Here is a 24,868-nt window from a genome sequence, read left to right on the forward strand (position 1 = left end):
GGGTTCCAAGGTGTACTCGACGCGACGATCAATTTTTAATTCGCATCCCATCTCTGAACAGCGAAGCAGATCGAGGAGGGTCAAGTAAAACTTTAGTTTCCTCTTAGGTCTATTAGAAGAGAGAAAGGAAGAGCTTTGAGCTAAAACGCCTTGGCAAAACTCTTTTGGCGTGCGCTGTAATGATTTTTGGGAGCAAACTAGTCCCGGGAAATGATCGGAACTGTTTTCTTTCACCAGGTGCACAATAGTGGGGTGAAAAATTGAGCAGGTGGGAAGGTTCATTAAATCGTGATGTCACTCGATCTCCCCTCCCTCCCGAGTTAAGACACGGTTCGGCTCTTGCCGTTCATTCCTTCCTTCCTTCTTTTCGAAGAAGGGACGGCTAATCCGCAAAGCCATTCTGCCCGGGGTGGGGCTTTACTTCCCTCCTCCACCCCCCCCCGCCTTCCCCCCCCCCCTTAGCGTGTTGCGTGGTGTGTGTCTGCCGCTTCCTCAAGCAAGCCTGCCTGTCTCCAAATACTGTGGGGCCAGTCATAACAAAACCCCGTCCCCCGGCAGGAGGAACGTTGGAACACGGCTCCGCTCTTCCTTTAGCGTCGCGCCCCGCAAAGGGTTAAGCGGCCGGTTGCTGCCTCCCGCTCTTTGCTAGACGGCGGAGTTTCGAGGAAGGCGACGCGGCGTGTGGCGGCTGCTGCTGCTGCTGTGGCAGCTACTCTCGCTTTCCGGCTCCTTTGGGAAAGACGTTCAACTGCGTTTTGCTTTAGGCCCCGGACTTCGATCCTTCTCCGGAGAAATCTGCTGTTGGGGACGGAGGACGAGGGAGCAGAAGATTTCAAAGCGTACCAGTCGGACTTGGCGTCGCGGGGCGCTGCGATTGAAAGCCCGGGTGGAGCGAGCGAGCATCTCCGGGGAATCGTCTTCTCACGCTCGCTCGGAGCGGTTGTGTGATTATGAGGACGAGCTTGGCTCTTGCCAGCTATGGAACCAAGCCAGGTCTTGGCGGTGATCCTTAAACCAGTACAATGCCGGGACTGAGCTGCTTCGCTGTCCACCTTCCTGACCCAGTGGGGTTTGGGTGAGATCCAACTGCAGACCAGCCGCGCGACCGTCTTCTACACAGGTAAAACGGCCTCCTTTAAAACAAACAAACAATCAATCTTTCCCTTGCAGGGCTTCCTTTTCCCCCAACCGCGAGCGATCCAGAAAAGCCAAGAACTTCGTGGAACGCGTTTCCCCAAAGTTTAAAGTTGCGGTTGGAGGAAGGACCGCGGGAAGGAGATTAGGTTCTTGAGAGCGTCTAGCAAAATCGAGGACTAGTCCACCCAGTAATAGGAGCGGGATGGTGGTGCTGTGATGTTCTTGAAACCACTCACTCCCCGGTTCTTTTTTCTTTTCGTCACTGCCAATTTGATTTTCAGCATGGCAGGTTCAGTTCGGTAGGGGCAGTTCGGCACATTGAAACAACACGCCACACGCCGGCATGGAAAGGATCGATTTTTCTCACTCAAAAATTATTTGTTTTCTTCTCTCCAAAAGATCCACGAAAAGTGGATCCTGGCATGTGTCGCTAGCCTAGCTGTGTTTTCCATTCCTAAACCACCGGGCTTTTAGCGAAGGAAGGGAGGGGGGTGTATCTGTTGTACGCTTGTTGGTTGAGCCGTTGAAACCAGGCTGTATCCAGTCGTGAAGCAGCTTGAGTGAGTTTCAAAGGATTTTTACAGGCAAGCAAAATGCATTGACTCAGAAAGAGGATGACTACCGGTGGAGGGGGGAATGTCTCCCTCCCCTTTCTCCCCCCCCCCCCTTATCCCATGTGTAAAGAAACAAAGACCTTACAAACAAGGGGGCAGAATCAATCAATTGGGAAGAGTGCTTCAATCCATCTGGGACCCTTTTTTTCCTAGTTAGCTCCCTCTTTTTTTCATCCAACTACCCTGCTGAAGAAAATAAACCCCTTTATTTCCCCATCAGTCACTCTCGTGTCTCGCGAATTATCTTTTTTCCACCTCCGCAAAAGAGAGGCGCCGCGCTCTAGGGCGGCGATTAACTCCTTCCACCATCCAGTCTTCCACGTTTCCGAGGTCCTGCGAACTGGCAAACTACAGTTCGAGCCTCGATTGGTTGGCGGCTTTCTACAAGCAAGCTCTTACGGAGCAGCGGCGGCTCCGTTCGCCAAACTCCAGGCTCTCCCAGTGACAAGAGCTGGGTGTAGCAGATCGCCGAACCTCCCTCTCCGGGACTCGGCAGCGCACCAGCTATTTCGTGTTTCCAAGAAGTGGGTCGGACCCTCGAGGGGGGCGGGGATTCCTTTACACTGGCGAAGGCAACAGAGCCTCTCTGGCACTCCGAGATCTTCTTGTTGGGACAGGAGGCCAGTTCTAGTGATCGTGTCTGGCCCCAGACGCCCTTCCAAGCCTGGCTGTGGGATTATTATTTTTTTTGTACGTGTTGTATGTATTAGAAAGCCTTTCCCAAGCTAGTGCAGGTCAGAGGCATGAACTGCAAGTCCCTATAAGTCATGAAGCAAATTGGGTCCCGGTTTAGGCCCACAAAATACTAGCTACTCCTGGCCCACATGGTGATTACACTTTCTTAGCCTAGGATGAAGATACTGTCGTTGTAACTGCCTGGCTAGCTATTTGCAAATGGCCATCAGTGAGTTGACCAGCCATCTTCTCTTAGCCTCTATCTCTACATTTTTCTTAGGCCATATTACTAAACCACTGAAAGTATCCTCTGACTTAGTTTGCTGTGTTGACCTGGGTGATGGGGGAGGCACTGAGAAGATTGTGTGAACACCTACAAGAAGGAGAAAGACGAGTGAAATATTGCCAACCATCTCTTAGTCTCAGTATAAGACTTCTGTTTAGATAGCATTGGCCATTTCCTCACTAATGATATATGGTGTCATTCAACCACTGCTGCACTGATCTAAGAATAATGAATGCACGGTTATACAGCCTCAATGATATTAGGATGATGCTATAAATCAGCAAGGAAGAAATGGCTTGTCACAATAAAGATGTTTGAATGTTCTAAGCCTGCTGCAGTGATGTCTCTTGGTTTGAGTTGCTTGCACCCTCTGCTTAAAATAAGTTCTCGTATACTTAACAGAATTCTTTTCCATGGAATTCTTATGTTAGCTAACACCTAATATTTGAATATTTGAGAATTGCTGTAGGGTTGATTCTGTGATAGACTTTTCCACTTGTTCTGTTTATTAGTTTGACATTGCCATTGCCAAATTATGAGAAAAATGCATGCATTATATCCCAACCTTCCCTAGGTCCACCACATTAGAAGGCTAAATGATAAGAGATGAAAACAAAATGAATAGAAAGTAGTGTGGGCCTTCCAATGTTTAAATAAAATCTCTCCAAAAGTTCAGACCACATGGCATTTATCAACTTCCCCAGTTTGATTTTCTACTACCTCTGGCATTAAAAAATAATGTAAAGCATGCAATCTGGATAACATATTTTAAACAGCAAGATCTAGTAGGTACACCTCTCTCCTGTCTGTTGCCTGCATTAGCACTATAGCTTTAAAATTGTGAGAATGTGCTCATTTTCCTATTTGGAGTAGTTGATTGAAAATCTGTCTCTCCTCTTCTTCCTCTCCACTGGTTTACTCAAATTAGTATCATTTAGGATATGATACTATCATATGATATATATATTTGGTTTTCTGGAGATAACACAAAAGTGATTTCTGGCTCTCTAAGGAGCTATCTGTCTATTCCCTGATTTCATTTTGCTAAATAATTTCCTAAAAGGAGGGAATTTATAGGCTCCTTAGAGTACAAATCCTCTTTGGTGGAGATTCTTTTCCCCAATTTCTCTACCGTAATTACTCTAATGTGGTTTACCCTACTGGCTGCAAATCCCTTCTTTCAAAGGATAGTCTAAAGAAGTGAAGTTTCAATTTCTTCTTGGCCTCTCAAAATTATCAAGTAAAATTAATTGGTAGTGACTGTTGTATTTTAGGTGGTGAAGGGATTTTAAAACGTTAACACCTGGAAACTTCTAGGTTCTCTTCAGCCAAGATTTTCTGAGCAGGTGTAAGGCCTTTTCTTTCTATCGTTCTTTGGCCAAAGGAATCTCGGTTGGGTCAATTAAAGCCCTTACCATAGGCAAGCGCGCACTTCGCCAGCGCTCCCGTCCGCAAACAAGGGGCAAAGCCGAGAAGTTAAAGGCAAAAAAGCTCTTGAGATACTACTCAGTACTGCCTCCCGTATTCTATCTGAAAGATGAGCCCACCACAAAATAAAAACTAATAAAATGGGCGGAGAGAAACTAATCCGGCCAGGAACACCGCTATGGAATGAAGGAGGTTTTTTTGCGGAAGGGGGAGAGGCGAAGGGTGGGTGATAGGTGTTTTGTTCTTCTTTTTTTAAAGGATCTTAAACCTCTTGGAAAGCTTTCAGGTTACGGCCCTGCCTTCCAAGCATTCTTTAAACTAGAAACATGGGAGGGACTCCAGGAGAGCGAGAGAGGCGGAGAGCGCAAGATGGCTATCAGCTGAATTCATTACTGTAAACATCTCCCCGGGGTATCAAGCGAGCAAAAAAAAAGGGGGGGGAGGGCGCAGCTTCCATTAGCTGGGAATAGTCGGATCCGGGACTTCGTTACTCTGAAGATCAACCTGCGTAGGAGCCGCTCTGCAGGGCGGGCTCCGGGACTTTTGCGAAAGAGAGGGACCAGGTCCTCAGACACGTTTCCCGCTCCACACGCGGACGCCTTCTGCAAAGTGCCCGGCGCTTTTCGTGATTTGCTCCGGGATCCCCGCTTACTTGGGCTTTCTCCTCCCCGGGTGATCTGATCTCCGAAGACCCGAAGTAAAAAGCTCCGCGGCAGCCTCGCGCCTCCTCTCGGTGTCTCTTTGCCTTTTGCTGGACTTGGGGGGGGGGGGGAATTCGACGCCTCTTTCGCGCGCGCCCCGTTGCTTCTCCCCCCCCCCTTTCCCTCCCCTCCGCAACCGGGAGGTGGGAAAAGAGGCGTGTGCGCGCGCGTGCTTGCGCCTGCCCGGGCATTCTTGGGGATGCTGGAGTCCCAGGCTTTGCGTTGGAGGAGAAAGGGGGAGGATGTGGTCGCTGCCTCGTAGGAGAGCGAGGCGAAGAAAAGGGAAGGAAGCGCTCCGCAGAGCCGGAGCTGGCCGCAGCGGCACCGGAGGCAAGCGCCACCAGCCCTCGGGGGAGAACAAGAAGAAGAAGAGAAGGAGGAGGAGATTAGGGTGCCGAGGTCGGGATCCCGCCTGTTTTTCTAAACTGCAGTCGACCCTCCTGCACAAGGTAGCCCGAGAGAAACCCGCGGCTGCTGCCAAAGTTTGCTCTGTGCTGCTCGGCCACAAGCGCCGGCGGGATTATATAAGCATTGGAGTCGGGGGTGGATTCTTAACCCAGACCTGCCAGGTAGAGTTGAGCGTCTCTTCTGTCTTCTCGTTTCAGCGATTTCTCCCCACTTCATGCAGGTTGATTCTTTTGCCAGACTATTACAACAGAGCCCCCCCCTCCTCCCACCCCCTAGTAAACGAATGGCTGGACAGCAAGGTGGCAAGAGATTACTGCTTCCTTTCCTCAGTAGAGATTTTTTTTTCGTGTGTGTGTGTGTGAAAGAGTGACCTACACGTAGGCAGAACCAGTTGTCTGACAACTGGAGGAACTGGCGGCCATTCGAAGCTAGACATACTTCCCTGTTTTTCTTATCCAGAGTGTGAGAACCCAGGTGGATGTAGGTAGAAGCATGCTTGCTAAATTCTCCCCCCTCCTTTTTTTATTTTATTTCCCTGGGCCATTTAGCACCCCACAACTTGTGATACCAGGCTCCAAGGCTGTGCATCTTGAATGGCTGGGAATATTTCCCACAATGATGGTGGGTCGGGGGAGAGGGACAAGTTGCAACCAAGGAACAAATGGAGTAGTTCCAAGCCTAAGGAGATCTAGGCATCAAAACCGACAGGCTGTATGATATTACAATTATTTTTAAACCACCTTGGTATTCTTCAGATTCTCATTAATAAAGATAGCCTTGGTGGCTTGGAGGAGGAGGCAGAAATGGCATTTCAGGTCTATCAAATGCACAGCAGAATAATTTCATGTACCATGGTCAGAGCTGATCACTTTGATCAGGCTAAGAGGCAAAAGGACGTTTGCTGGAAAAAAAAGGTCTGCAGAAGCATAGATTAAATAAAATGCCAGCTGAAAACTAAGGGAGAAGCTATCAACTTTCTTCTTTGGAATAGAGAATCAGTCAACAGGAGCTTTTAATTAATTTTAATGGAGGAAATGTGTTTTAAGGCTCTAAATAAGCTAATGAACTCCAAAGCACAAATCCATGCAAAATCCTTTGCTTGCATATAGAAAGTGCTGATTAGATTTCTATAGTGGCTGATTCTCCCCATCCCTTATTCACACAACACACACTTTTTTATGGTTATTTTGCTTTGGTTTGGGTTAGAAAGAGGGCATTTTAATGTATGGAAAAAACATCTGTTGGGTCTTGCACGCATTTATATTCCAGAAGTTTATTTACTGCCTTTTAGCTCCCCTGTGCTTACAAACCAATCAAACCAATTTAGAGCAGAAACTTAATCTTCTGCAGCAACAGAACCTGACAGTCTTCAAAAATGCCTTGATAAAAGAAAGACCTCTCAGTTCATTCATAGATTTATTCCCTGAAAGGTGTGTATTGGGAATCTCTGCAGAGTTATTTGGGAATCCATCTGGAGAAAAAACAGGTCCTTGGTCAAATTATGTATATTTTGTCAAACATAGCTGACTGTACTAGGTATTTTTTTTTTTATGCAAGCTACACATCCTTGACATTTACAGCAAAAGAATATGATGGGTTCTGCTAATTTAGAAGACAATTCAGTAGCAGATAATCTTAGGCTCAGCAGGAATAAAACTTTAATGGCAATCCTTCAGAAGTGGTGGCCTTTCTTTTAGAATTGTAATTTACTTAATTTTATTAAAAATATCCAAAAGATTACGATTGTGTAACTATTTTTTTAAATGTTCAGATGTGAGGTCATTATCTTAATGTACAGTTGGCTAAATCTTGTAAATTTCCATCTCTGGCTCCTAAAGCTCTTCTTTCGGCCTGCTTATTGAGCCTTTCATACCTTCCTTTTGTGATCTGGGTTTTTTATTTTAATTCCTCCCACTACTGTACTACTGAAGGAATGCCATAAAGCCTATTTTGAGTCCACCAACTCCCCAGATTTCCTGTGATGCCTTAATGAGGCCTAGCACTGTACTTTTATATATTTTATATAAACCTAACAAAAATATGATTTTTAAAATAATAAATGTAGTTATGAAAGAGAGGAAGCGATCAGTGTACTTCTAACTGACTGACTGTCTATCTAGTTTATATAATATTTTGCTTCCAATCTGGTCTCCAGTCAAAATACTGTGGACAGTTTATGGAAATCCAGTACTTAAAGAATTTGTTGGAATGTACATAAGTGGGAGAGGCAGAATGATTGTGAAATGTTATTTTTATCTACTTTTGGCTTTCACTCTGTAATTTTAATCTGAACTCTTTCTCTAAAGCATGACCACATCCTGGTCGGCAGAAGTGTTTGATACAGAAATAGTCTTATCTGCAGCAGACAACTACATCTGTACTCACAATGAAAATGCATGCCATAGTCTACAATTTCAGGCAAGAATCAGGAATACAGATATATTTACAATTGTCAGACAGCATAGGTAAATAGGAATATAGGAAAGAAAGAAGCCAGCGTTCAAGAATTATAGTGGAGTTTTCTTCTGCTGCAACTTCCAAATAAAGAAAAATCGTTCCTCTAAAAATAAAGGTTTGGTTTTAAGAAGGGCAGATTCTTAGTTACCAATGTACTCCCTGCTCCTAATGTGAAAATGAATTTATTTTTTCATTGGATTACCTTCATATAACTTTGTGGTTTCTGCCACAGTGATTCAAATTCAGTCCATTAGTGACCTCTATCTGTGAGAAGTATACAGAATCAATGCATGTTCTCGTCACTTTTTCTTCTATGCAGTAGATTGAAAGAGAGAAAGTTAAACTGCTTGGGGTCTTGATAATAACTTAGGGTGATTCCCCTGCTTGTTATTTTCAAGTATATTGTCAGAGCATCCGCTGTATTGTCAATTAATACAAGCTAACTTGGATCTGTTTGATATGTGAAGAAAATCAGCCAGTGGGACAATGTTCTGTAGGGACAGGTTGTCTTGTTACAGTCAGAAAATACAATATACAGTTTGAGCTATCTGGCAATCTTTCTTTGTTCCAAAGGTTCAGCTGATTAAATGACTTTACATATTATTTCCATATAGGAACATATCCATGGAAAATTACTTAGTGAAGATGTACAATAATCAGCATCTGAATAAAGGAGAAGCATGATCTTAGGTAATAGTTTAAAACAAATTTTCCTGTGCTGTGAATATAAGCGGGTGATCAAGGGAATGCATTGCTATTAACAGATGTTCCCTTTTAAAGCATTATTAAATCCAGCTTTCCAGTACTAATTTGTCTCTTGCCTACATCCAGATCCATATTTCATGACTGAGATAATTAATGTGAATTGAAAATTGAATACATTTAGCAAATGATGTTTTGGGTTTACTGCTGAATAATATAGTGGCATTAAATATATCAGAAGACCATATTCTTTTTAAGTAGGTCTGTTTATTCTTTGACACATTTCCTTTACTTCACATCAGAAAAGCTTAAAAATGCCCAAGTTTAATAATTGCCCCCTTTTTTTCTATGTTTAAATGAGAAAGAGGTAAAAAAAAAAAAGAACTCATGGTGGCTATTCTAAATAGTTGCACTCCAGACTGATGTATTATTTATTTAAATAAGCTGTATATTCATTTTTAATTTTTTTTTTAAAAAAAGAATTAATGCTTATAACTTGATTTCTTTTTAACATAAATTAAAAACAGAACAAAACATTTTGGCTTCCTAGGAAAGACTAGCACCCTGAAGGGAAATAATCCAGTCTTGCCAGAATTTTTTCAAGTTCAGTCAACCCGTAAAATGCTTAGTTAGTACAATGCACTTTATTATTTTCAGTCAGTGGCCCAAGTTGTTGTGATCTTCCTGTTCTTTGGTCTTTGGCTGGTGATTTACACAATTAACTGGCTTTATTTCTCTTTGATTCCGTCTCCTGACATAGTTCTTTGAACGAATCCAAAGTCAGCACTAGTGAGATCTTTATAACACAAAATTCTTTGTTATAGTTAGCATTATTTGAAGGTGTTTCTCAAGCAATTTGAAAACATCCTTAATTTAAAACATTAAGAATAATTGTCTGCTTTCCAATCTGCTTCTTAAAAGCCTCTTCTTTTGCTTTCAGTGGGATCAGACCTGCATTACTTTCTTAGTTTAAAATTACCTCATTAATTTAGTTTAATGGGATACTTTTCCTCTGCATATAAATTGGGATAAGCAAAATTTTAAAAGGAATAATCTACTTTATTCTCCACATAGATTTTGACTTAAAAATTTATTCAGAACAGACCTACTGATTACATGGGATTAATCAATAGGGACTGAAGCAGAGAATTCTGAAAACTTTGGTTGTGCTTTTTCTTCTGAGACTGCTGAACCCATTTCTTTTCAATTCAAATAAAATTTTATGATGATAATGCACTTTAGATTCCAGTCTTTCAATTGTCAAAACTATTGATGCCAACCTGAATTCTGTACTCCCAATACTTCTGAATACCTGTCACCATATTTTGTTTGTGCTTTGAATAGGGGGGCTGCTTAACTTCTTACAAGATTAGTCTTTGCTTAACTCTCATTGGAATATTTCCATATATGTTATAATATATAGGGGATTTTGGGTCCTTAGTAATTATTATGGATAGGTAATCAACTGATAAATTAATAGTGTATTTTCCTGTGGAAGTTTATAGAGTAGTGACTACTATCACAGAAATTAAAAGTTTCCCCAAAATTTTTGAAAACAATATTTAACTAGTTTTGATAATTACACAGTCAGTTCTTGATAAACTTTTATTCATATGGTATCAGAAACTGCAGAATGTTTTATTTCTGATTCTTTTAAACAGTTGATTATGGAATTAATTTATTCTCTGATTAATTTATTCTCTGATGCTCAGTTCAGCATAAATTGTGTATTATTACCACCAGAATCAATTTACTCATTTAAAGACTAAAGTGACTTTTCAAAGTTAAGGACAAAGTGTCCAATTTAGAGAGAAGTTGCCTTGAACTGAATCCCACGGAACATATTGCAGCTACGAAGCCATATATTTTGAACAGGCATACAGTTTACATCAGGGGTTTCCAACCTTGGCAACTTTAAGCCTGGCGGACTTCAACTCCCAGAATTCCCCAGCCAGCTTTGCTGGCTGGGGGGTTCTGGGAGTTGAAGTCCGCCAGGCTTAAAGTTGCCAAGGTTGGAGACCCCTGGTTTATATTGTGTTACTTAATTGGTTAGAATTTTCCATGTTTTAAGAACAGCATCAAATACTTTCTTGAAATCCTATTAAGACTGGCTGAATAAAGTCACATGTTTATTCTATATGCTTCCATTCTTTGTATGAATGTATTGGAACAATTAGAATAGTTAATATAATGGCAGCATAATGTCCTAAGGGTGGACAGGTTGAAAACCCTTTTGATTATAGTTTTTGTTCCTTTTTCAATTTCATTTTAAGCATTGAAAAATCCCTGTACAAATGTATTTACTTTGATAAGACTTTTTGCAAGCAATTTTCTTATTTTGTATGTTCCTTTTAGTGATACATGCATTTATATAGATAAAACACATTTTTGATGAGACAATTGCACTGAGAAATTCTGAGATATAGATTTGTTAAAAAATAATTTCTTACCACTTCAATAAAATGAAAATTAATTTTTATTAGTTTGTATGAAAATGTACATCACTTTTCTCTTCCACCACTAAAAACATACAATGTCTTCCCTTTTGTTTTTAGATGCAGGCATATTTCATTGAATTACTGCAAGCTTGATTTAAAATTGTAGCTACTTTAAAGTGTGGTAGGCAGTCAAACGGTGATGAAGAGCCAGAGTATAAAATGTATAAAAGCCACAGACTAAACTGCTTCAGACCAGACTCCAAATCAAGCTTTTCCACTTCCCAAAGTAATTGCTTATAAATGGTGTCAAGCTTTATTTCCCAGATTCTTTCTTTTTTTTTTTGATATTTTTGTGCCATCTGAATCAGTGCATACGTATAGTAAATATCTCCTAAGATAGCTGCTGTGAACTTTCTGAAAAGCCAGTACAAGATCCACAGATGTAAAAGGTCAATGCCCAGAATGGAAACAAAATCCAGGACCTTATCAGGATAGAAATGGGTTAATGGTGCCAAACATGCCTCTCAACTGCAGCTGGTGGAACGTGTCATTCTCAAACAGAAACAAATGGAAAATCATAGGTCGCCTTGTGAGGGAAGGCTCATGCAAATTTGGCATACAGCTAGCTCATACAGCACAATATAGATGCTTTGAAAATGGTGCCTATGTTTATTGTGCCTTTCAACTTTCAAGCTTCTTGACCATTATGTATTCGAACCAACACGAATCACAAATAATTGCATGCTATCTTGAGAAAGTATTTACCAAATATTTGTCAAAGCAACACATGAATCTGTTTTTTATCTCTTTTCCTTTAAGACAGAAGCCGCATTCTGGGCCAACAAAATTTGAAAGAAATTTTGTGTTTTAAAGGGCAAAGTAATTAATATCAAGTTTGCAACTCAGATCACATTCAGAGTGCTTTGTCTTTCATTAAAAGACATCTTGAAATTGTAGGTTAATTGATTGATATATCAATAATAATATTGATATATTTATTTAATCCTGAAATACCAAGTTATTCGTTTGGACAGCTGTTTAATCATAGAACCATAGTACAAGAAGATACCAAACTTATTTCCAGACCAATTCTTCTTCCAAAGATCAGGCCATCTATAGATTTTCAGATATCTATGCCAACAGTTAAATACTGAAAGATACTTGCAGTTTTTTTTTTCATACTTAGAAAAGGGTGAAAGTTATTGTTGTTTTACATCTACTTTTCTAGTGCTGCTGCTTCTTCTTTTTTTTTTGTTGAATAATCCTAAATCTATTATGAGTCCATTTGTGTTTAAAATAAAGGAAATATACCCAGTATACCCAACAGGGGGCTGAGGGGGAATCAGAAACTTTCCACTTCTGTTTAACTTTTATGGGTTGGCTAGTTCTCAGTAAATGAATTATCAAATGGTAGAACTGAAAGTGCAAGGATTTTTTAATAGATTTAGATAAAACAGCTGAAAGTGAGACCACTCTGGGTATTTTAAAATAGGAGGAGAGATGTAACTTCTTTTTACACTTCTGATTCTAATAACTAAAATGGTGATTGCACAGCTTGCTTATAGTCAACCGCATAAGCTAGATGCCTAAATAGGATATTCAGAACACTTTTGCATCTTTTCTGGATATTGTCTTATTATTCAAAGACAGAGCACTTTCACTCAGGAAACCTTGCTTATCAGTCTTCTCCGAAGAGTCCAGGACAAACACATTTTTATCCTACACACACAAACACACTCACTGTGAATTATGGATACATTTTGTGTAAGCTTACAAATGCAGAAGGACTGAAATCTGCAGTATACTAGTTGAATTCTGGAAAGAAACATATTAGTTGGTTTTGGTTTGGGAAACTTTTTTCCTTCAAGACAGAACCAGCATCCTGGCCCATCGGGATCAACCAGAAATGTCTTCCTTTTTCTTTCTTTTCGCTAGAGGCTGTGAAGAGCTAGACATTGTTAAACTACATTGATTATACAGGATATAGAATGGATGCCCACTGTTTATTTCATTTCATTTCTAAGGCCACCTAGTTCTACAGGACTCTTGGCAGTGCAAAATAGCCAAGTTTAGTCACATAGAACTGGTCTTTGTATTGACATTGAAAGTTGGCCCACTGAAAAATAAATTCTGTATAATCAGAGTCTTGTACCCTGTGTTAATCATTAATCTTATCTCCTTATCTCAGTTTTTGTAAAAAAAAAAGGAAAAATTACAGGATCTTACAATCTAAACTTCTTTAACATAGTTGGTTCCATTGTTATTAATTTCTACTACATCAATGCTAGACAAGAGTGGGTTAATCTGAGTGATTTGAAGAATATAAGCAAAGGTTTTCTATTCACAATTATTCAACAAAGGCAGCAATCGAATGCCATTGTCGTCTTCAGAAAGAAGAATGAAAAAAAAGCTTGTGAACTAGAATTTTTTTTTAAAAAAAGTGCTATTTTCAAACTATACCAATTGCCAAGATTTCAGTAAAAAAAACCATTTCCACATGAACTTAAACTTCTGCAATCTCTGTAGTAAGTAATGATTGAAAAGAAATAAAATCATGTTCCTTTTTTAGTACCTACTCTTTTAGAAGATACCAGTGAAGTAGATTGATGGTCAATATCTATGTTGGATATTGCTTGGTACTAATTTTATACTTATCTTTTGCTGTACTATTTAATAAATCTGAACATACATACCTAGGTAGAAACACTTTTTGAGGTACTACAGCTAAATGTTGGATATAGAAGTATTAATTGATATATCTTTCCAAGAATATATATTAATTTTATTTGTTTATGCAATTTATTGGCCTTCTGACATTACACTTACCCGAAGGATAATGTTAATTATAATATGCAATTATTTTTTGGGATCCTTATTTTATATGATGCCAAAAATACTTTTCTTTCTATAGAGTACAAGGATATTTCTTTTATGTGCATCTGTTCTGATGTAGTTCACCAAATCAAAATTGTATAGAATACCTGAAACACAAAGTTTAATGCAGGCAGAGGAATGAAAACATCCTGCAAATTCTTTTCATCAGTCCAGTGATTCTCAGGGGTAATGCTTGGACTGTCTTTGGCTTGATGCCAGTGTGCTAAGTGAAAATACCTTGCTTTTCTTTTTTTTATCTTGTTTTTAAAATAAGCTGCTGTTCAATATATTGCAAAACACATGTTTGACTGAAATAGTCTGGATTGTTATTGTTATTATTTGACAAATTACTTCTACAATCTATTGAAATTTCAATTACTTTTCATTATAGGAATGTCATGCTGCACAAAAACTGTCTTTACACTGGAATAAATTGCAGTTTGAAAAATAGCAGTAAAGGATAGGGTAGGTAATAGTCTTCTTAAAACCTAAGCATTTTGGAGCAACTTTTTGGAATTTCCCTCACTGTATGCAGGTACTGTTAGTTACATTGCACCACTGTTTTAGATAAGAGTATTGACCTTAATTGCTATGTCCCTGCAACCATTTAACAGAACTATTCTACATATACTCTAATTCTCTAGAGAAGGAATGTATAAATGCCAAAAGCTAAGGCCTGCACTCTACACAGAAGATTTCTATACATTTAAAATAAATGAGGTGTTTAGAATTACTGCCAGCAGCCCTGGCAAGAGTGTCGGGGAGGAGTGGTGGGGGATAGAGTTTGTTGATTTATCCAGACTTGTTTTCTTGCAAAAAAATTTTTAATCCCAGCACAATTCTATATGATGTAATTCTAGATCTCCAAATAAGGAAATATTTTCACTAAATGTAGATGGATTGGACTTAAAAGTACAGAGTGCTACAATTTAAAATTTTCAGCAATCACCAGAAGATAAAAAAGGAGGTGCCTTATTGAAAAAATATATATTTTTTTGCCCTTCGTTTGTTCAGCTTTGTACCTGTATAAATCAGTTTGGCCATGATGACTGCAGGATCCACAGCTATTCATCGCTCAGTGACTTTGATGAAATCTTTATTGGATCAAATCTGGTGGATTTCTAATTACTGTATGACACTCAGTTTTTTAGTGTTTCCTTTCATTAAATCTTTATGAAATCTTTATTTGATGAAATGCATTTTCTAATTATGATACTTGGTTCTTTAGTGTTTCCTTCTAGCCATCAATATCTCATAAACAATAATATTTTACAAGTTGTAGGATGTGCCCACCTCCATAATTCTATGCGCCCCAACCCAGTGCATGAAGGTCCCACTGGAAGTTGGCAAATGGGCTATTTCTGGCCTCTGGAGGGGCTCCAGGGGGATGGGGAAGGGCATTTTCACTCTCAGGCTCCTAGAAAGGATCTGGAGGCTGGGAGAGCAAAAAAATAGGCCTTCCGGTCCCACCAGAAGTTGGCAAACAGGACATTTCTGGCCTCTGGAGGGCCTCTGGGGGGTGGGGAAAGCTGTTTACGGCCTCCCCAAGTTCCTAGAAAGGCTCTGAAGCCTGGGGAGAAAGAAAAATGGGCCTTCCTCGCCATCCCGTGAGGCCCTCCAGAGATGGGAAACAGCCTTTTTCCCTACTTCCAGTGGGCCCAGAAGGCCTGAAAATCAGCTGGCATGCACCAGAGCTGAGCTCTGGCGTATGTCATAATTCATAATCTTCATAATTAATATTTTCCATACTTTTAATGGTTTTTTTTGTCCATGCAGCCACCCACCCAGTAACATTAAACTTAAGATAAGGTGGACTAAGGCAGTCATCTTCAACCTGGCATCTGTCAGATGTGTTAAAAAAATTATGCCAGTTTATTAATTTGTCAAATTTATATGCTGCCTGTCTCACTAGGTGTCTCTAGGCAGTCTACAAGTAAAAAACAATGATACGTTTGGCATTATGAGAAGACATTAGATTGACTGAGCTAAGGAAATAAAGCTAATACCACTCAAGATTCCATTAAGAAAGCAGTCTTTGATAGATTCTCTTCCAGGTTAGCAAATAACATTTTAATTCCTTAATTAAATTAAAGTCACTTTTTTGTTCTGGCCTCACCCATTCATTTCTCCTGCCCTCCCCACGTCTTGGTGAATATGATCTTCCAACATGTCACAGGAAAGCCATATGTGGATATTTGCCTGAAAAGGCTTATGTATCTATGCCATACACTACCTTAAATACATAGATAAGCGTTCACCGATTTACTCTTGACTGTGGGACACTGTAGACATTTAACAATTATGTCTCCAACTGTGATCTATGGAATGTGCAGTAAGAATTTTCAGTGCCATGCGTGATTTCTGAGTTTACACTGAGATTGAATCCCTACTCAAAAAAATACCGTGTTCAATTTAAATAGATGATTATGATGATTTGGCTCCTGCTGGGCTCTTGGCAGCTTGCAAGAAATTGCACAACAAATTTATGACAAGCCTAAGAGTTTACCACATACTTGGTATGGAAAAAATCACCTTCAGCAAGGAAAAATCCATATCAATTTTTGTGCTGCATGCCTGCATTTATAAAATTCTTGAGCTAGGAAGTACTGAAATACTGTGAAATATATGGAATAACATGTATGATTCCTTTTTAAAAAAACAGAGCTTGCTTTAGAAAATGCTGAATTTGGATAAATGCAGGTGATCTTCAGAACTGCTATGGAAAAATAGCCATTTCCTTATCATCTGCCTCTCATTGCAGCATTTTTTCCTACTTGTACACTCTCCATTTTTCATTTTTCTCTACTTATTTTTCCCTTGAGCACAGTGCATCATAATCTTCCTACCTTTTAGCAATTTGAAAGGGGACTTCTCCCACTCAAAATTAGGGCTTTGAATAATTGTCTAACAAAGCAAATAGTCCTTATTTAAATGATTCAGCAATTTTAAACTTCCCCCAAATTCAAAACTGAAGGCAAAGTTTCCAAAGAAAGGAACCAGAAGCTAAGAAAAAGAAATCCCTCTTCCCCTGAAACCATGTTACAAACTGGAACCGTTTACTTATGTCCTCCCCAAATATTCGCTGCATGCTCTAAAACAGAGAGAAATCAAAATTAGCAATTCTGGGAAACAGCTAAAATGTTAGCTGAAGCTGTGTCAGGGACTAAACATTAAACAAGAATATTAGCTCTTAAGACATTATGGTCACTGTAATCATTAAGAAGGAGCTATTTGTCCAGGAACTGACCATGTATTCTTAATTTATGATGTGATGGTAATTCTTTGCTAGTTTTTAGACCCATTTCATCAGTTGAATTTTGCAGAGTTCTTCAGTTATTCTTCTGAGGCTTCAAACAAAATATAATATCTTTAAATAGTTCTGTGCTTTTCAAGGTAGGATACCACATGACTCACATTAAATAATTCTTTAAACCTTTTCTGCAAAGTATTATTGTAGCCTCCTGCTTAGACTGCTGCAATGGGCTCTGCATAGAGGTTGTTCCTAAAGAGCATTGGGAAACTTCAGCTGGGGCGGAATGTGGCTGCATTGGTAATAAATGGTACCAGATGTAAGGCACATGTAATACCACTGTAGGTAGTCCTCGAGTTACAACCACAATTGAGCCCAAAATTTATGTTGCTAAGTGAAACATTTGTTAAGTGAGTTTACCCCGACTTTTCTTGCCACTGTTGTTAAATGGATCATTGCATTTGTTAAGTTAATAACAAGGTTGTTAAGTGAATCTGGCTTCCCCATTGACTTTGCTTGTCAGAACGTTACAAAAGCTGCAACAGTCATAAATATGAATCAGTTGCCAAGGATCTGAATTTTGATCATGTGAACACTGCAATGGTCGTAAGTGGGAAAAACTGTCATAAGTCACTTTTTTCAGTGCCATTGTAACTTTGAATGGTCCCTAAATGAACTGTTGTGAGTTAAGAACTACCTGTACTGCATAAGCTGCATTAATAATTGGTATGTTCCTGGATGCTGTTCCAGGTGCTGGTTTTCCCTTTAAAACTATATAGCTTGGGACCAGATTAGCTAAGGAATTGGCTCTTTCTAAGAGTCTCTACCTGTCTAATTCTATTTAGCATGCTGCAGATCCTGTCAGCCAAAGAATGTCGACTGGTGGGGACTAATACACGGGCCTTTTCTGCGGTAGCGCCTGCTCTGTGGAATATATTCCCCATAGAAATTAGAATGACTCCAATGCCTATTGGCCTTTCATAAGGCTTTAAGCACTTGGCTGTGTTTTTAGCCTGGGCACTGAATTCATTAAAGGCTCTGTTTCCTGCCTTTAATGTTAACTGGCCATGTATCTGGGCTGCTGTGTATATTTATTTTGGATAGGTTTTATAGCTTATTTGTTTAATATGCTGCCCATTTCCCTGTCAAGTCAATTCTGGGTATTTTTGTTTTAAAATCTTTTTTTAATTTTTTTTTAGTATATATATTTTGAATTTTAAGCCATCCAGACTTATTGGTTGAGATGGGCAGCTATAGAATAGAATGAATGAATAAAAAAATAGATTGTAGGACTGCTAACTTCTTGTAAGAGGTGTTTTTTTTTAAAAAAAACAAACTTTTGTTTTTGCTTATACTGAATTTCTAAATTTGCTGTAGTACGTTTCTCTAATCTCTGCATCATGTGGTGGATAGCAACTTGCATTTTCATTAATGAACAAGCAGTGCTTACATGCCTATAGTACGTGCTGTTTCGGGTCTACTGATCTGACAAGCTACCTGTCAGATACTCTGTGGGTTGATGTTGTAACTAAAAAGCTTTTTAAAAATTAAGTCTGCTATGTGGAGTCCTGATACGAAAACATTCTTTTGACAGATACCACCCAAATAGCCATCCTTTTAACTTGATATTATCACAGAAATCAATTTGGTCCTGATCCAGAAACACCTGTATTGAATTGATAGGTGAGGGAAATGAACATATTTTGCAAGCAGACCAAATGTACTGCCAAGAACTATGCATAACTTCCACTGAAAATGAATAAAGACCATTGATTTTTAAAAGTAGTTCTGTATCCTGATATAGAAGGGGTACAAAAATTCATGACAATGATCAGGTCAATGAGGCAGTTTTTAAATACAGGGTGAGTGGGGGGGTTTCCTGCCAAAAAAAATTCTGAAACACTAAGTGCAGTTCATTCGAGAAACCATAAAACATGACATTCATATTTAGTGGTTGTAAATTTACTCTTTTGTTTGCCTTTGCCAATGTCTTTCTCTTCCAAAGGAAAACATATGGAACGTGGTTATTTAGTACATACATTGATAAGTTTCAAAGACATCTAAAGGAAGGCAGATTGCACTGTTATTTAAGTAAAATAGTAAAATCAGCATGGTCTAAAATCTTCATCCATGAAAGCTCACTGGACCACTGTTTGTCTCTCTCCACCCTACTTCAGAAAATAGTTGTTTGGGAGAAAAATATTGGAAGAGGGAGTGCTATCTGTACCATCTTGAACATCTGGAGGCAACATAGGATAAAAATAATCTAGGGAATGGGTACTTTTCAAATCTATGATGATGATCAGAGAAAATTTTCTACCTGTTGAATAGCAGCTATATGGGTATTCAGGAAAGACCTAAACTCAGCTGTTTTAGAAATCCTTTCAAGATTGATAACTTGGTGAGTCCCCTCTTTATGCCTATTTGTGTGTTAAGCCAATGATTTATTGTTCTTGGTTTTGGAATTTCGTTCCTTTTTCTTGTTATTTTATTTTTGCATTATTGTTAGTTACTTAGAGTCTTTTTGGAATTGGGTGGCATATGAATTTCATTAATAAAAAATAAAGCAAAAGAAAAAATAAACAGTATAGAAGATAACAATACAGTAGCTATTACAGAGATGGATTTGTTTTAGTATTTAATTCTGAGTATTTAATTTCTTAACAATTTGAGAAAATATTGAGATTTCTTAAGAATCCTAGATGGCAGGGTGCAGTCATAATCAATTTAGCACTTCATAAATTGTAACGATGCCTTCTGTTTTGTAAATGAAAGTTACAAAGAAATGATCGCCCCCACAGTGCTATTATAGAAAATACATTGCTGCATCCACAAATTCATTAGCACATTTGTGCTGCTATTACAATAACTGAAAGCAAGAATTGCCTAAGAATTCAGTCTACTTTTAAATAGATATCTTCAGACTTGGTTGTATTCTAGGCAATATATAATTCTAACAACATGTAGGATTAATTGTACTCTCAAAGGACATGATGAAGTAGATACTGAAATAGATTGATTCTTTCAATCTAATCAAATGTGAGTTGAAGATTTTGTTTGTGCTGTGTGTATCTAGTTTTTCTTCAAATTTGCTCAGGATGGGGAATTTTTGTGTCCCCTCATTTATCAACATATAAATAGGCCAGAATAGCTCAGGCTGTTAAGAAGCCTGTTATTAGAACACAGTAGCCTGCAATTACTGCAGGTTCAAGCCCGGCCCAAGGTTGACTCAGCCTTCCATCCTTTATAAGGTAGGTAAAATGAGGACCCAGATTGTTGGGGGGGCAATAAGTTGACTTTGTAAAAAATATACAAATAGAATGAGACTATTGCCTTATACACTGTAAGCCACCCTGAGTCTTCGGAGAAGGGCGGGATATAAATGTAAACAAACAACAACAACAACAACAACAACATTATTTTGAGATTTAGGCCAAAATTAATTCCCACTTTCAATAAACTCCTTAACTAAACTGGGCTGATTCCAGTTGTTTTGTTGCCAGAAGTGAGTCTCAAATAGTATCTCTGGTACCCTCTTCCAAAACTCCTCCACCCCAAGATTGGTCAAGTCCTTTTAATACTCAAGGGGGAAAAAAAGTACAGCGCCATAGTAAAACTGATTCTGGTCACAACTGTAATCCATATACTAAGCAATGCATTTTTATGGTTGCATGCTATATTTATGGATCTATTATGCTTAAACTGAAACAAACATAGTTGTAACAGATCCAAAACCTGATTATGACTTTTGGCATTCAAGCACATTTTGTTTCTTAACAGCATAAAGAGATGTGTTTCTTTAAGATAATTGTGGTTACCATGAGGATAGACATTTATAAAGGCCATAATGTAAACACATATTGTGTGCTATGTATTATAGCATGGGGAACATTACATTGATGTGTGTTTGATAATCTTTTATAGCAATAAATAAGGAACAATGAAGCTTTGATTCAAGAATTATGAAGATACTGTCTGATATATGGAGGTTTTGATCCAGGATGCTAAGCCAAATCTGCATAGTACCCATTATATGGCAATAATAGCACTGAGCTATTTTGTTCAAGAGAGCCAGTTTGATTTACTGGTTAAGGCACTTGGCTAGAAACATGGGGAGTCTGAGTTCTAGTTGTGTTTTAGGCACAAAGCCAGCTGAGTAACCTTGAGCCAATCATATTCTTTCAGCGCTGGGAATGGAAGGGCAATGGCAAGCCACTTCCGAAAATCTTGCCAAGAAAACTGTGGAGACTAGTTCAGGCAGTTGTCAGGAATCCACAATGAATGAAAGGCGCACATACACAAAAATACACAAAAGTTTAAGGATGATATCATAAACTCCTTTTAAGTTGTTTCAGCCTCAGAAACTTTTAAGTGTCTGATAAGATTGAAATATGTCAAAAGTACCCAGGAAGTCTTACAAAACTGCATAGCTGCAAGTTGCAAATCTAGACTATAATTGTACAATTGTGGATATTATATTTTCTTTATACTGGTAGTGAAATGTATAGTTCATCTTAACCTCTGTTTATGTTCCTAAGGCATAGTTTCAAGTGTTAACTAATTCCAGCATTGTGACTGGCTTTTAATAAAGTATGCGTTTGTATACAACATTTCCTTTCTATATTGTACCTCTTTTACCTTTTTCTTGAGCATGTTGAACAGTTTTGGCACAACAACACTGTTAGGACTCTATAAAGAATTTCTTAATAGGGTCTCTACTTAGCAGGAGGAATTCATATAAAATATCTTAATGGAATTGTATTTACCCCAGATGCACGAAGAATTCTGCATCTGGGGTAAATAATTTGAATAGGCTGTCAGCAGCTGCATAGGTCTGTTTGACTGTAATGATTCCTTAGGTCTTCCTTAGAACTTTTTAAAATTCATTTTAAAGTAAACTGCTCATCTGGGAATAATTTTTGAACTGACAAAACATATTCAATTTAAAACGTCCCAACTAGCAGCTTGGCTGCTATATTTTAAATTAATCAAAGATTTCAAACAATCTTCAAAAAAATTTCCATATATATCACATTATAGCAGTTGAACCTAGATATTACACAAAAATGGAAAAGTATAGCAATTCATTCTCTCTTGCCCTGTTGTGTTCTTATTTTCCTGTTTTGTGTTCTTAATCTAAAGGCACACAATGCAGCCATTTAAAAGTTTAACAAATCTGAGTTAGGGTATATTCACGATAGGAAAATTTGTGTGAAAAAAAATGCTTTTTGCTTCAAGAACTGCAGATTCACATTGCAGTGAAATAAACGGGAGCTTCCAATAGCAGATTGATCCACTAGAACAGGGGTCTCAAACTCAAGGCCCCGGGGCTGGATCTGGCCCATGGGGTACCTAGATTGGCCTATGGGACTGCCCTGGAAACAGCGAAGGACCGGCCTGCAGTGCCTCTGCCAGTGAAAATGGACCTCGGGAGGGCTGCATGCAGTCCTCCCGAGCTCTGTTTTCAGCTGTGACAGCCTCCTGCAACCCTCTGTCAGCGAAAATGGAACTCGGAAGGGCTTCTCAGGCCACCACAAGGGCCCCTGACACAAGTGATGTCGAACTGGCCATGCCCACCCGGCCGCCAAAAGTCAAACACAACCCTGATGTGGCCCTCAATGAAATTGAGTTTGACACCCCCAGACTAGAACGAAATCTATTTATATTTTAGCTCCTGTTTCTTAATCATTTTCTCTTCCGTCTGATCACTCTGGGGAAAAAAAACACCCTCCTGACAATTAGAATACAGTCTGTTATCTTTTTTTACTGGTTTCTCATACACATTTGATCATTATGGGCATTTAAGAAGGCTCTGAAAAATTTACCAGGCTTTCATCTGTCTCTGAGTCAGAAGATTGCAGGTATAATGGCTTTTACGGATATCGCTGTAGACATATGGCACTTTGCATTAAATTTTAACCATTTGGGATTAGTGAGTTAAATGTCTTCTCTTGTAAGAAGTACACCATGGCTTGGAAAATAAAGAGCAGTCAGGTTCTCTCTGGTTTTAACATTCTAGCTTCTCTAGGGAAGGCATTTCTCTTCTCCTGCTGTGATTGCTGAATAATAGCAGAATGGCTAAGACACTTTTGATATGGTAGAAAGAATCTTGCTGGAAGTAATGGAAAGGAACAGCTAGAACTAAATCCACATTTCTCAGTCATAGTTATGAAAGTACTTCAGTAACTCTTCTTTTTTACATTCTACTCTCCTCTATCCTGAACATTTTGTTGTGGTTACGGATGTTTCATTTTCCTATTTTGTGGAAACTTTCATTTTCCCCATAGTACCTTGAAGGGACTCTGGAGCAGGGACATTGCGCAGGGCCCAACGCAGTTGCTAGAGGCTTGTGGTTGCTACAAGAATAACATTCCTTTAAAAAAAAGAGAGCAAAAGGAAGAAATGTGTAAAATGTATAAATGTATAAATGTTTAAATGTATAAAAATTTAAATAATAAATAAATAAATAAATAAATAAATAAATAAATAAATAAATAAATAAATAAATAAATAAATAAATAAATAAATAAAATAAAAAGTAATGATGAAAACCATCCCATTGGAGAATTTCTCATTTCACTGGAAGTCCTGAATGAAATATTTCTCTAGATCCTTTGCTGACAGACAATGGCAAATTTTAAGATGCCATTTCACATCAGTCATGTAGCTGCAATATAATTCTGTCAAATTATGCTTATGAAATACAAGCCGTTTGTTTCTAGAGCCACTGTAATTAGAAGTTGCACAGCTTAAATGCACGTTTAAGAAGGGTCTAACTCTATGGCAGGCAGGTGTTAATAGAAAGTGCTGGAAGTAGTGTCTGAGAACTCAGCAAGTATCATTTCCCAGCACAGTTATGTGAGATCTTTTAGCTGAATATTACAGTGCCGGGATTTTAAGAATGTAAAAACATTTAATCATACACTCATTTCTGTTATTGGAGTCCAACAAATCCTCAAGAACTGCCACACAAAAGAATGGCAATGACTTTTTTTCCCCTTCAGGAAGTAGAATTAGATCTAGTGAGATTAAATTACAGGAAGATATATATGGGAGAATATTAAAATATATGTTTTGACAATAGTTCAAATAAGCCTTCAATCACCTGTAGAGATGATATTGTCTTTTATTGGTGGTCTTCAATCAGAGTTTGGAGAAATCATCTGACAAAGTTCTGGGTTTCTGGTTCCAAGTAAAGTATAAGTTTACATAAAGCTCCTTATGGTTTTATGATTTTGTAGGGACCTTTAGAATTCCTCATATTGGCAGCATCGTTGCCACCACAGTGTCTTAATCTACTAATGATAAAGGAATTCTGACCCTGTCTCTTTAACAACTAATGAGGCAGTAAATAATTTTGTAGAATGAATTTAGAACTGCTTTGTTTCAACAGTCACACATGACCTTGTATTAACTGTGAAGTGTCCTTATTTTTATACCTTTTTAAAAAAGACACATACTAGGTAGTGACTATTGATCAACAATATACCTTAGAAGGAATTTTCTGAATGAGCTGCACTAGGCTTAAATAATTTCAGTTTTGCTTTTATGTTCTTTTGGGGTACATTTTCCCAACGGTTGCTCTTTTACTGCTTAGTTATTGTTGGATAGAATTTAGATTTCTATTTCTAAATAATGGTTCTACTATTTTTTTTTGAGGAAGAGAAGGAGATTCTTGAACATCCGTTACTGTTCAATCAAATGTAACATCTATAATTGCTCCTGGATTTTCTTGATTTTGATCCTGCCTGCCTGCCTGCCTCCTTCCTTCCTTCCTTCCTTCCTTCCTTCCTTCCTTCCTTCCTTCCTTCCTTCCTTCCTTCCCTCCCTCCCTCCCTCCCTCCCTCCCTCCCTTCCATCCATCCATCCATCCATCCATCTTTTGTGTGGTAGAACTA

At 38.6% G+C, this 24,868-nt stretch overlaps 1 protein-coding gene across 11 annotated transcripts in view; it reads left to right on the plus strand.

Annotated features, from left to right (window-relative positions):
- The first annotated feature begins 516 nt into the window (after positions 1-516).
- The window catches only part of FLRT2 (fibronectin leucine rich transmembrane protein 2), a 108,710-nt gene continuing 84,358 nt past the window's right edge, over positions 517-24,868 (plus strand). The window contains exons 1-3 of one of the 11 annotated variants that reach the window (XM_058162492.1): positions 517-1,120; positions 8,321-8,396; positions 14,112-14,185. The gene's annotated coding sequence lies outside the window, so the exon portion shown is untranslated. Of the gene's footprint in view, positions 1,121-5,074; positions 5,411-8,320; positions 8,397-10,963; positions 12,815-14,111; positions 14,186-24,868 lie in introns of those variants that run through there. The other 10 variants (XM_058162487.1, XR_009152636.1, XM_058162493.1 and 7 more) reach the window with 10 other exon arrangements.

The sequence above is a fragment of the Ahaetulla prasina genome, chromosome 1 (genome assembly GCF_028640845.1).
Source record: "Ahaetulla prasina isolate Xishuangbanna chromosome 1, ASM2864084v1, whole genome shotgun sequence".
Classification (NCBI taxonomy): domain Eukaryota; kingdom Metazoa; phylum Chordata; class Lepidosauria; order Squamata; family Colubridae; genus Ahaetulla; species Ahaetulla prasina.